This window comes from Hyperoodon ampullatus (assembly GCF_949752795.1).
Source record: "Hyperoodon ampullatus genome assembly, chromosome: 6".
NCBI classification, from domain to species: Eukaryota; Metazoa; Chordata; class Mammalia; order Artiodactyla; family Ziphiidae; genus Hyperoodon; species Hyperoodon ampullatus.
In genome coordinates, this window is record NC_136919.1 from 89,138,133 (window position 1) to 89,152,999 (window position 14,867).

Consider the following 14,867-nt stretch of genomic DNA (forward strand, 5'->3'; position numbering starts at 1 on the left):
GCTCTCTGCTCCCTGCCCTCTGACTCCCCAGGCCCTGCCCAACCTCCCCCCACCCTGCTACTCTTCACCCAGGAATGCAGGTAACCACTGGGTCCTGTGTGGAGACTGCAAGCCCTTGGGAGTTGCCTGTCTGCCATGGCTTGGAGGAACACAGCTGTGGAAAGGAGATGTTGACTTTCCCACCTCTGGCTGGGGCTCTACATTTTCATTTTGCACTACGCCCTGAAAAATATGTAGCCAGCCTTGTGCTGCAGTATTCTAGGGTTGGAACTCAAAGTGACTAAAGTTCAGCGCATACAGGCAGGGTGTCTCTCCTTTCCTTCCCAGAAGTCAGTGGTGGTGGTGGGGGAGCAGTCTCAGCTATCCTTTTCTCTCCTTCCTTGTCCTCCCACGTGGCTCCCAGGACTAGCACTGCTGCCCCGTTTACATTCTAGGTCAGCTTGACATCAGGCATGAGGAGCAGACTTTCTCTTCCTCTTCTTTTCTCTCTCTAGTTGTAGCTTCTCAGGCTTTGGCAGGTAAATTTTGGATCAGCCTTTTAACACAGTGGTAAGAGCTGACACTAGAGTTAATGCATTAGGGATGGAATAGATGTAGCAATTCTTTAGAAGTGCTTTGCTTTCAAGGTTGTTTGGCCTATTTAACTGAAGTAAGAGGAGCTTTCCACATGGTCCAACTCACTGGTGTCTGGGGTTAAAGCCCCCCAGATAATGAATCATTACTTTGATTTAGCTTCTCTGTGCCCTAGCTCCTTTGTGCATATATTTCTCTAAGGGAATTTTTCGACAGGAGAAACCCTGAGCCAAGGCAGTATTCATATCCTGTTGATCTCTGGCCAAACATCATGTTAATACCTTTCTAATAATACCTGATGTCACCCCAAGCCCAATGATGAGAGGAGGGGTGAAGATAGAAATTTGTGAGCTTTCAATAAGGTCTGTTTAGTAACAAAACAACACATTTTTTTCTTTCAAGAAATCTTTAGTGGCCAAGAAAATTGCTGAAGGAAGCTTTAGCTACCTTAGGTTATACTCCAACCACAAAATCCTGACATGGTAGAATGAGTGGTCAGGAAAGAATTAGGAGGTCATGCAAGCAACATTCAAGCAAGGTCACAATGTAACTTATGACTAAGAGTCACATTTTTGATGCAGGCAACAATTAAATTATAAAACCATAACTCTTAAGAACTTTAAGCAGCATCAGAGATGATACATTTCAAAATGCTCAATTTTCAAATTAAGAAACTGAGGGTCTAAGAGGTGAAAGACTTATGTTTATCATTCAGGAAATCATTTTAATAATTGCTATTTAGACTCAGGTCTCTAGCAGCTGAGACCCTGTTCTTTTCCAGTATAATTTATTCAGAGATTTATTAACTGTGGTGGATAATTACATCTAACAAAGGTAAAATTGTGTCTAATGTGATGACCATTTCTTATTAAACTTTCTAAATTAGGACTAATATCTGAACAAAGTATAAATGGAGAAGTGTGTGTATGTGTACGAGAGAGAGAGAGAGCATGCACACACACACACGTTCATGTGCCCTGCTTTATTACCTGAGCATTCTTCACTAGTAGGTGAAATGAGGCAATAGCCTTCATGACAAGGTTTGGAGATTCTGGAAGACTCCATAGCACATCTGTAAAACTTATCACCACAGATTAGAAAATACCTAAAATTCTAAAATTAGAGACTCAATCCCATGAGCAAAGCAAAAGAGAGCTCTGGCCTGGTAAGTGCATTCAATTCAAGCATGAGACCCACAAACCTAAGAGTATAAAAAGGCTCTTACCAGTCTCCTAGTCTAATATTTGCCTGACACTGGACTTCATTATATCAATCTCTGAGGAGTAGTGACCTATTCTGTGAGAAAATATCCATCCATCCATCCATTCATCCATCCATCCATCTCTGCATCCTACCATTTATTCATTCATTAACTTAGCGAATAGTCTTTTAGTCCCTTTACCCTGACAATATGTCAGATATTGTCTCTTATCTGTCAGTAACAAACCCACTCTCTTTATTCTGTTTAGATTTTCCCATTGAGATGCATTTTTGTGAGATTTGGAAGGCAGGAGCGGAGAAGAAAGAATTATTTTCTATGGCAGAAAGTGCATGGGCACTAGCAGATAGAAAGGGACACTGGGTTTCACCAGCATTCTCTTGAGCATGCATCCTGTCTCTCTCATAAGTACATTGGTCCTTTTCCTGCCCTAGGCAGGAACACATAATATATCTTTTTCATTCATTTATGCCTCGGCTCAGGTTAGCCTTCCTGAGAGGAGGTGTCCACATGGAAGAGAGAGAAGGGTAAGGACATGGATGCATGAATGAGCATAGGAAGACAAAATTCATTCCTTTATAGTTTTCGTGACTCTTAGTACATAGAGGTTGGATTTTATCCTTGAAGAGGCATGGATAAATCCCACTGGCTTCAGTGAGAGTCATATTTTTTGCAGAACAAGGGATCAGGACAGAAGGTCTTAGGAAGCCTCACACGTCAATGTGATGGCTAGGGAAGTCCTCTTCTAGTGAGATGGGCATGCAGATCCCCTCACTTTTGCCTCTAATAATCACCAAGGAGTTGACTACAGGTGTACTTTCATCTTCTGAAATCTTCTCTCTTCTTTACTAGTTTGCTAATAAAGAAAGATACCATGAACTCAAAAGGGGCCTTTGCAGCCCATCCCACAAGAATTATCCCACAGCTGAGCCATGAACCACCCTTGAGCTTGTCTCCTCTGTCCTTCTTAAGCTGCTGTAAAACTTTGTGGCCATGAACTGCCCTTGGTCATTTGTCATAGTGACCAACTCTTGGCAGTGTGCTTAATGGGAGGAAAAGTGGAATTAGGTGGATAATATTTTATAAGAATTAAAAAACTCTTTAAAGCATAAAGTTATGCTCAAGGAAGCTCTGAATCCTCTATCAATATTTATTCTCCTAGAGAAAACTAATATTTACTTAACACTTACTCACATTTTCTTAGGATTTTCAGTAGGTTCTTGCTATAGATACGATGTTTCTAAAGAAGCTGTTACCCAAGCAATAACCCCAGTGTGTATATGTGTGGTAGTCACACTATACACCCTAGTAGTATTTAATACCTAGTGGAATTGAAGAACAGAACCAGTTGTACAGTAAACAGTGTTGTGATTTAAAAGTGTCTCAGTCTAATCAGGCAGTAAATGTTGTAAAGAGCATATAGTCTCCTCCGCTCCTCAAACTTCTAATGTAAATGAAGAGAATCTAGAAACCATGGTTGGGGGAAATGACTTGCAGGAAAATTCATGAAGACTGTTAAGTAACAGGAGAGTTTCATCTTTGACAGTGTATGGAAATGTTGAATCTGTTCCACTAACTGAACCTGGCGGTCATACATGTTTGTGCAGAGGCTGCCTTATTATTGTCCAGGAAAAATGATTTTACTTTTTGTTTATGTGGGCTACTTAATCTTTCCTTCACCAAATACTTATTTAATGCTTACTTTGGATAGAGCATTACCCTGTACAATGTGAGGAAACCCTCAATAAATTTATAGTTGAGTTAGAAAGTCAAGACTTCACACTTGAAATATAAAATAAAGATATGAATCTTTTTGTCATCAAGAGCATTGGTTAATTTAAAAAAATATTTCCTGAGCCTCTACTCTGTACAAGGCAGGGTACTAAGCATTTCTTTTGGTGTCTGCCATTTCTCTCAAGATCCACTATTCACTCTTCTCCACTTGCTCTCAGCTCAGGGTGTTGGACCCACACAAATTACATCCGTCCAGGATCTCTTGCCTTCTCACTTCTCATTAGGTTTGGGCAGTGGGAGATACTGGCATGAGATGAAGGGTAGGTAAAGAATGAAGTTGTAGTAGTTATTCTCTTGGCTCCCTCCTTGCTGGATTATCCTAGATGGGTTGCTTTACTCACAGAGCCACCCTCTTCAGGGTTTAGTAAATGCTTGGTACCCTGCCCTTCACGCCCAGGGAAGTAATGGCTCCCTGTAGTTACCAGTCCTAGAGTGCTGCACTATCTTCTGTTGGTTAAGGAAAACATGAACCCTGCCCACAGTTTTGCAAATAGTCCCTAAAGTTCAATATAAATCACCCAGTTTTAATGGTCTATCTCTTTCCTGTCTGGATTTGAACTCATACAAAGATAAATCAGACAGATATCAAGTCTTCAAAGAGAAGATAAAGCATGTATCAACATAAGTATGACAAGACAGAATTTAAGTATGACAAGACAGAATTTATTAATGTACCAGTGAGAAAAATAACCTTGAAATTAGGTTGTATAGATTCCTCATCCCTGCTCTCCTTCTAACTAATTGTGAGCACTTGAGCAAGACATGTTAACTCTCTTGGATGTTGGTTTCCTTAGGTGTGTAATAAGAGAGATGAACTCGATGTGCTCAAAGATTCTATCCAATGACGAGATTCTATGACTGCATGCTCTCTTTCAGTGCTGTAAGGGAGTAGCAGTTAAATGCTATCAGGGAGTGGCAGCAAAAGTACCGTGGGAACCTGGAGAAACACTGATAAACTGGCACTAAGTCCACTAAGAGCTATGAAATACCTGAGGAAGAAGAGATTGTCGTGATAAGGGAAAACTTCATGCAATAGATGGTACATGGAAAATCTTTATTTTATCTGTTGGATTAGAAAAACATTGAGTGGGTGAATAAATGTCAGTAAATCTTCTGAGTTAAAGCAAAACCTATGGAATTCTTGCCATTCCATGAAGAGCAGTGCAACTACAGGACCTGACTTACCTGTAGGAGTTAACATGTGTACGCTGCCAACTGTCCCCTGAGTAGCCTCTGTAGAGACCCCTGTGTCCATTTTAGGATATCTAGGATCACCACTTTTTCTGCTGGAGCACATATTTCTGCTGCCTCTAGATTTCCCATATAGTCCCCTCTACCTCCCATCTCACATGACACTGGATTTCCCAAAACTAGCTAGGCAGCTCAAAGACTTCTTTGCTGATAATGACTCACAGTCTTCTAGAAGTGCATTTGAATATCTAAGAGCCTCACTGTTTGTGTTGTGCAGGAAGAGAGGGAGATAGCGTGCTGGATGGGGATTCCTGGAGACAGAACTTGTGTGACTGCTAATTAAGTTGCTGTTTATGAAAACTTATTGAACAACTACTACTTCTTGGGCACAATGGTGACCAAGGCCTCAAGGAACTGAAGTCTAGTAAAAGAAAGAAAAGGCTAAGCATAGTATTTTAGTCCAATGTTATAAGCATTGCAATATGGCACTGCATATGCCTAGATTACAATGGGAGCCCAGAGAACCCACCTAACTCAACTGGTAGCTGAGTGGGCTAGCAAAGAGTCAGAAAAGGTTCAGTCAGAAGTGATTTATAAGAGTTACATGAATAGAGAAGGGAAGGATGTTCACATCAATGAGAATAGGATGACTGAAGCCTTTGAAGTATAAAATAGCAAGACGTGTTTGAATTGTCTGGGTATGTGTGTGTCATGTGAACAAAGAGTGGCATGGTGTATTAAATAAATAAATGCACAAAAATACAAAATAAAACTGGAGGAGTATCCTATTAAGGGTTAATTTGGCCTTAGTGGTCTCTCCTGGGAACCTAACCACCCAAGATAGTCTTATTTGTCTGGGAAATGTATTTAATATCCACCAAGTCAATTTATGAAGGAGATTGTGAGTGTAGCAGGTGGGTAAGTTGGGGCTCCCCGTGCAGCATATTTCCCACACATCTCCTGGCAAGAGGCCCTGACAAATAGTAACAATAAAAGCTTCACATCTTTCAGTCAGTATATAATAGAATAATGTAATTCCATCCATGGATGACTTGGGAATCATACTGTCTTGCCAAAGATGGGGAGACTGATTCTCCCAGCCAAACGAAAGTCTCTGTTTCAAGGGAGGCTTGGTAGCATGCTCTTGCAGTTTTCTCTGGGTTGTGGAATTATTGCTGCTTTTCTCCCCTCTTGGTTTTAACAGGTGCCTGAGAAATAGTCTGACTCCCAGGGCTTTGTAGGAAGAAAAAAAAAATAGATTTAATGTTATTCTAAGTCTTTAGACACATTTACACATCCTCCCTCTGCTTGGGAGGGAAAAAATTCAGATTTCAATAACAAAAATTGTACAGGTCTTCCTTGAGGCAACAGAAAATGCATGTGATAAGAGAATAGCCATGAAGTGCAAAGGCACATTTAGGTCTTAGCGCTTATTGACTGGAGCTGCAAAGAAGATGTGAAGGATGTGTGAAAAATCCCAAATAAAAGAGCTCTAGTAACAGACAATATGGATGAGAAAACGTGCTTTAAAGGAAATGCAACTGTCACAAATGAACACGGGGGGTGGAAAAGAAGGGGGGCTGAGGGAGGAGAAGTATATGACAAGAATGAAGATAAGCAACAGTCTCTTCTTGGAAGCTTGTCTCAGAGAAACAATATTCTGTTTGGCAGTTATTGGTATGCATTACGTTCATTCAAAATATGATTTCAAATGCAAGAATCCTGAATTAGATCTGCTTTCCCCCTCCACCTTGCCACCAATAAGGCAGTTTTCAATCTTATAAGAACTGAAACCTGCCGTCAATGTGAAGTCTGTTCAGGACAGCTGCAAATATGCAGTCCTGAGAGGAGGCTGGAACCACAAAACGCTGCAGTTCCCAGTAGGGCTGGGGCAGGGCATGTTGCGCCAACAATCACATTCAGGGCAGGTTTGATGGGAAGCACATTAAATGTGTGTTACTGCTCATGGAGACCTTCTGGAATGAAATACTGGATGTGTTTTGGGTTGGTTTATAGCCATTGTGCGGCACATTGTAAAATGTCACTTTTCTATTTAAACTCTGACAGGGCATTGGTTTCACAAGTTTACCAGTTGTCAGTACAGCATAAGCCCCATCTGACTGGTAGCATGTACCTTGTGTACTAGCTATATATATTGTACTAGCTATATATATAACAGCCCTTAAAGTAGTACCTACTCAGGTGTCTGTAATGATCTTAGAGACGTTTCCAAAATTCCTCTGTCCCTCTACCTGTTCACAGTATTTATACCATAGGCCCGGAAGATGTAAGGAATGACTGCTTACGTGTTCCATCATTTTGGAGCGTGGATTTTTATGAGACTTTAACAATTGGGATTTATGTCAAACCAGAGAAATTTCCATTAGCCCACACCTTTGGCTTTGGGAAACATATTCTGGACCCAAGGACTGTCTTGGCCAGTAATCAGCCTCCACAAACATAGGCCACATTTCACCTCCTTGCATGATCAGCAGCTTTCTAGACTAGAGCTCCCTTGCTCAGGACTCCCTCCTGCTTCCTGCCACCCATCCTCCTAGCACTCCCAGCGTGACTTGGCCACTTTGTCAACTTCAGCACTGACATGGTAACTGTTCTTGTCTCTTACACAGCTTGGTGATCCCACTAGCACATTTGGGGGCATACATGCCAGTTTACCTGGAGTCTAGGAACTCCTGCAAGTGGACACTGTCTGCACTGGCAGCTTAGTACTTAGCACATTTCTCTCTGCTGTGTAGGCAAGACTAAAGGAAGTTTCCTGACATTGAGTGTATGTTCTCAGTGTAGGCATTAGGAGCTCTTTTTTAAGTAGCATTTAATTAAAAAATGTTTATTGTACTCTCAAAAATATTTATTGTACTCTTAATAGTTATCAGACACTGTTAAGAGTTATAAACTATAACTGAGGCATGACTGCCGTTCCTGAGGAGCTAATAGTGTAGCAGGGAAGAAGATAGGTGCAGGTAGCCACAATGCAAAGCGTGTTGCTATCAGTTTAGTATCCTAAGAGACAAACCCCTAACGGAAGCAACATAGAAAAGGGAGCCATCATTCCTGGCTGAGAGTATCACAGAAGTCCCTAGGGGTGGCGGCTTTCGAGATAGACCTTGGAGGATAGATGGAATTTCAGGAGGAGAAACTGAAAAGAGTGTGCCTTAAGGTGGAAGAAATAGGGTCGACAAGAGCAAGAATACAGGATATATTTAAGTAACAATGATCGGGATAATTTTGCTGGAGCAAGGGATGCACCCAGAGATGAGACAGATAAATTTGGAACGTTTGTCCTGAAACATGCTGAGCCAGGGAGGAGCACTATCAAAGCATGAGTGTTTAACTATTAATGGTGATTAGGATGGATCAGTGGTTCTTAACTGCAGGTGATTTTACCCCCCAGGGACATTTGTCAAGGTCTGCAGATACTTTTGGTTGTCACAACTGAATGGCAAGAGGGAGTAGAATCTGGTGGGTAGAGTCCGGGATGCTGCAAAAAGTCCTATAGTGCCTCCTATAACAAAGAACTGTGTGGCCCCATGTGTCAGTGGTGCTGAGGCTGAGGAATGCTGAGATGGGATGATGGGGAATTTGACCTCTGGAAGTGGAAACAAGGGTTAAAGTGCTATTGAAAGGAAGGCAGATCTCAATAGGGTAGTGGCCGTAAAAAAAAAAAAAAAAAGAGAAGACAGCTGTACCAAATATTTAAAGGTAGAATCAGCAAAAAAAATTGGCAACAAATTGTCTGTGGTGAGGAGAAAGGAAAGAGTAAAAAGAGAATCCAAGACTTTGGTTTTCTTTTGGAGAATGTTTAGGGTCTTCACAGAAATGAAGGAGTCAGCAAGAAGAACTGGGGAAAAAGCAATATATTCTTTTGTCTAACAACATAGAATTCGAATGATGTAAATCTGGTTTCAAATCCCAACTCTTCCGCTTACTAGTTGTAGTGTTTGCACACATTTCTTTAGTTCCCTGGGGTTATTTTCTCATTAGTGTAATAATAATAATACCATCTCCCTCACAGGTCACCATGCAAATAAAATCAGATTGTGTCTATAGAACACATTGCCAAGCATAAAGTTTTTCTCCATAATTGTAGCTATTATTCTGCTACTGCTGCTATTGTCACATACTGTTGTCCAGCCTGGAGAGACGTCAAATGCTGTTTGAGAAAAGTCTTAACCACATACCTACCTTTGACTGACACAGATTCCCAAAAAAGTCAAAGCCATTGGTTTCAGTGATTTGGAAGACATTTTGGCAGATAACTTGGTTTACATGACAATTCTACCATGTTCTTGGACTGGAGGAACAACACAAAAGTGGTCTTTAGCGGTGTGTCTATGGCTTCTAGTGTAACTCTTGTCAGTGATGACTCTAACTGAAGTAATGAAGATCAGGGGTTGTTGGAGAGACTTGAGATTCCACTTGCATGGCCTAATGATGGAAGAAGACTGGTTAAATTCATGTGTATTAAGTACCTGCTCTAAACAAACACACTGGGAGAAACATAGCGCACACACATCATGAGTAACAAGGAATAACAATTTAATCATAAGTATTTTGTTGTGGTCAAAGAGAAGCAAAGACAGCACTTAAAATCATATGAAAAGTAGTTGGACTTGACTTTACTCTTTGAAAATGTAATACACTTGAAAGTTTTTCTCTGATGTAAAAAGTTTGCTATATTAAAATATACTGGTATATTACAACATGGATGCAACTAGAGATTATCATGCTAAGTGAAGTAAGTCAGAAAGAGAAAGACAAATACCCTATGCTATCACTTGTATGTGGAATCTAAAATATGACACTTATGAACCTATCTACAAGAAAGAAACAGACTCATAGACATAAATAACAGACTTGTGATTGCCAAGGGGGGTGGGGAGGGAGGGTGATGGACTGGGAGTTTGGGGTTGGTAGATGCAAACTGTTACATTTAGAATGGATAAACAACAAGGTCCTACTGTATAGCAAAGGGAACTATACTCAGTATCCTGTGATAAGCCGTAATGGAAAAGAATATTAAAAAAAAGAATATATATGTGTATAACTGAGTCACTTTGCTGTACAGCATAGATTGGCACAATATTGTAAATCAACTATGCTTCAATTAAAATTATATTGTTATATTAAAATCATTTGTTATTTGAAATATGTATTCTTTGTCCTGCTAGTTGACTGTTATTATTTTTAAAGAAAAATGTACTCTCATTTTCTTTCTTTTTAAATTTTTTGTTGAAGTATAGTTAGTTGATTTACAGTGTTGTGCTAATTTCTGCTGTACAGCAAAGTGACTCAGTTATATACATATATACATCCTTTTTTTAATGTTGTTTCCATTATTCTGTTATTCTTTTCTAATCCCAAGAGATTGGATATACTTCCCTGTGCTATACAGTAGGACCTTGTTATTTATCCATTCTAAATGTTATAGTTTGCATCTACTAACCCCAAACTCCCAGTTCATCCCTCTTCCTCCCTGCTCTTCCCCTTAGCAACCTCAAGTCTGTTTTCTATGTCTGTGAGTCTGTTTCTGTTTTGTAGATAGGTTCATTTGTGCCACATTTTAGATTCCACATATAAGTGATATCATATGGTATTTGTCTTTTTGACTTACTTCACTTAATATGATAATCTCAGGTTGCATCCATGTTGCTGCAAATGGCATTATTTTGTTCTTTTTTATGGCTAAGTAGTATTCCATTGTATATATGTACCACATCTTCTTTATCCATTCATCTGTCAATGGACATTTAGGTTGTTTCCATGCCTTGGCTATTGTGAATAGTGCTGCTATGAACATAGGGGTGCATGTGTCTTTTCAAATCATAGTTTTGTCCAGGTATATGCCCAAGAGTGGGATTGCTGGCTCATAGAGTAGTTCTATTTTTAGTTTTCTGAGGAACTACCATACTGTTTTACATAGTGGCTGTACCAACTTACATTCCCACCAACAGTATAGGAGGGTTCCATTTTCTCCACACCCTCTCCAGAATCTGTTATTTAAAGACTCTTTAATGATGGCCATTCTGACCGGTGTGTGGTAGTACCTCATTGTAGTTTTGATTTGCATTTCCCTAATAATTAGTGATGGTGGGCATCTGTATGATTTCTTTGGAGAAATGTCTATTAATAAATGTCTTTTAATGTCTTCTGCCCATTTTTCAATTGGGTTGTTTTTTGGTTGTTGTTTAGTTGTATGAGCTTTCTGTATATTTTGGAGATTAAGCCCTTCTCTGTCACATCATTTGCAGATATTTTTCTCCCATTCCATAGGTTGTCTTTTCAGGTTTTTGTTTGTTTGTTTCTTTGTTATGGTTTCCTTTGCTGTGCAAAAGCTTGTAAGTTTGATTAGGTCCCATTTGTTTTTGTTTTTGTTTTTTTTAATTTCTATTGCCTTGGGAGACTGACCTAAGAAAACATTGGTATGATCTATGTCAGAGAATGTTTTGCCTATGGTCTCTTCTAGGAGTTTTATGGTGTCATGTCTTATGTACACGTCTTTGTCTCAATATTAAAGAGGGAGAGTACATCTCATGAACAGAAACTTCTGGAATATACCTTTGAGGGTTTTACAGGTGCCCCATCACAGTGACCTGTGAATAGTGGAATTGTTATCAGCAAATTTAATGAGTAGGGTAATATTCAGACTTCTAAAGAGTATTTGGATTCGACGGCCCTTTTTTTCCAAATCTGAATTTGTTGCCTTCATATTGATGTATTTCTTCTACCACCATTCCCCAAGATTTTATGCATTAGTTGGTTGTATTGTAGAGTACCTTTATATTAAGATTTTTAGGTGCTACACAAAAATGGATATTTAGTATCATAAAACAGAGGAATTATCAAACAAGAAAAAAAAACAGAAGAAAAGAAATAGGTGGGAAAGTGCATCAATGCTCATAAGAAGTGCTAGGTAGATGGAAAGAGGAAGTAAGGTAGGTAAGAGGAAAACAAATAGCTAAGTGGTTGGATGCAAGTTCCTGTTATGTCCAAGACAGACCAGACTGTTCTGAAGGTGTTGAGGACACTCCACAGATCCTGTCAGTTCTTCTAAGAACAGTGTTCCCTCTGCATTTTCATCATCTCTTAGTAGTTATTGTGACATACGTGTGTGTAACTGTTCACAGGTACCCACTCCTTTCTGAAAGTTCACTTTATGCCACTTTGCTTTTACTGAAGACCTACATTAATACCTGTTTTGCTTACCAAAAGATATCCAAAGAGGATTTTCACTTTTATGGAAAAAGGCAAAAGCTGAAAATAGCATTCAGCATTTGGTTTGCAGCTAGTCGTTATAGCAGTAGTGCGCACCCGGAGCTCCTCCCCTGGGAACTACACTCAGCATCTCAGCCTCAAGCCACCATAGCTTTGAACTGTGTCTGTGAGCATCTGTGCTTTATCTCAATTTACTTTATGCATCTGTTAGCAAGATGGGTCCTAAGGTAATCGATTCTTTGCTTTATACCATTTCCTCTAACGAAAGGATTCATAACAACACTCTACTTTTGGAAAGCAGGGGAAACCTGTAATGTTTAATTGAGCACAGAGAGTTCTTGGAAAGGTATGACTTGAAGTCATGACTAAATTAGTAGGAGTTTTCTCACCTTTTTAACAGTTACATAAAAATGTGTAAACAAACAGAGATATTTTTTTTTCCCCATAAATAATCCTTAACCATGGAACTAACGTTTGCCAAAGAAGACTCTTACTGAGAATTTGGGAAATATTGTTCAGCCATTTCTTCCAAAAAATCTTCTACAGAAGGTGACACATTCTCTTTATTACAAAACATCATTTCCTTTGCAGCACCAGTGATGCATTCAACACTGTGTACAATGTGGCACATAATAGATCAATAAATTTTTTAACAAATAAATAAATGAATTAATTCAAAATTACGCTTGTAGAGTTGTCAAGGCAGGCATCTCCCAATATTTTAAGCCCACCATGAAAACAATTCCTGGTTGTATACTCACATATCTGAGAATCTATATATGCATATATATGCACATTTATGTATATGTATTCCTATAATTATATGCATGCACACACATATTCTGGACTTCTTTTGAAAGCTTTATGTGTGATGATACACTGTATATAAAGTGTGTCTATGTTGCTACCCATATCAGCTGTACATATGTTGCACCATATGGCAGAATTTCAATGCCCATCTCTCAGCTTTATTCTTAGAGTCAGTAAAGAGATGCCTCCTGAGATAAGACAGCTTTAAAATATGTCAGAGACCTTAGGAGTCAATTTTTTCAATGGTAAATCACATCAAGGGGAAAAAGCTGAAAGTGGAAAATACCCTTGCTAATAAGCTAGCTTTCATAAGCAAATTCAAGCTACTGAGATTCTCCTGACATACTGCTTTTGCAAATACCTTTCCTACAGCCTCTTACTTTGGCTGATATGACCCAAGGATTGATCATTTTAAATATTCTAGAGTCATAGAGGATGTAAATTTGAAGGGTCCACAGAGCCCTAGTTTTAGTAGCCATATAACATTAGGCAAATAGGTTGCATAGATGGCATATTTTGTCTTCAATACAAGCACAATTAGAGGAAACTATATATATGGCTATTTTAATATTATTCTAGTTCATACTTCAAGAAAACCAAGTTTAAAAAAACCCACGCTAAGTGGCCACTTACTAATTCATTTCTTTTTTTTTTTTTTTTCCGTTACGCGGGCCTCTCACTGTTGTGGCCTCTCCCGCTGCGGAGCACAGGCTCCGGACGCGCAGGCTCAGCAGCCATGGCTCATGGGCCCAGCCGCTCTGCGGCATGTGAGATCCTCCCGGACCGGGTCATGAACCCGTGTCCCCTGCATCGGCAGGCGGACTCTCAACCACTGCGCCACCAGGGAAGCCCCTAATTCTTTTCTTAAACTAATCATTTAGCATGAATAGTCACCATTGATAATTTGCTGCAATTTTTGTGTTTCATTCCGTTTCAAAACCATGTTACTAATATTTTATAATCAATGAACAAATGAAATGATAAAATTGTTTCAAAAGGATCTTCCAGTTTATCTTATTCTTAAGCCTAATATCCATCTGGTACATTATACTGATAATAAATGATATAACTTCCTTGCCTTATGCTAATAAGCAGGAAAAGGAATTGCCAATTTTAAGGGCCCATTACAAATTTCAAAGGCCTGGCTTTTTTTTTTTTTTTTTAAACATCTTTATTGGAGTATAATTGCTTTACAATGGAGTGTTAGTTACTGCTTTATAACAAAGTGAATCAGTTATACATATACATATGTTCCCATATCTCTTCCCTCTTGTGTCTCCCTCCCTCCCACCCTCCCTATCCCACCTCTCTAGGTGGTCACAAACCACCTAGCTGATCTCCCTGTGCTATGCGGCTACCTCCCACTAGCTATCTATTTTACGTTTTGTAGTGTATATATGTCCATGCCACTCTCTCACTTTGTCCCAGCTTACCCTTCCCCCCCGCCCATATCCTCAAGTCCATGCTCTAGTAAGTCTGTGTCTTTCTTCCCATCTTACCCATAGGGTCTTCATGACCTTTTTTTCCCCTTAGATTCCATATATATGTGTCAGCATATGGTATTTGTTTTTCTCTTTCTGACTTACTTCACTGTGTATGACAGACTCTAGGTCCATCCACCTCACTACAAATAACTCAATTTCGTTTCTTTTTATGGCTGAGTAATATTCCATTGTATCTATGTGCCACATCTTCTATATCCATTCGTCTGTTGATGGACACTTAGGTTGCTTCCATGTCCTGGCTATTGTAAATAGAGCTGCAATGAACATTGTGGTACATGACTCTTTTAGAATTATGGTTTTCTCAGGGTATATGCCCAGTAGTGGGACTCCTGGGTCGTATGGTAGTTCTATTGTAGTTTTTTAAGGAACCTCCATACTGTTCTCCATAGTGGCTGTATCAATTTACATTCCCACCAACAGTGCAAGAGGGTTCCTTTTTCTCCACACCCTCTCCAGCATTTATTGTTTCTAGATTTTTTGATGATGGCCATTCTGACCGGTGTGAGATGATATCTCATTGTAGTTTTGATTTGCAATTCTAT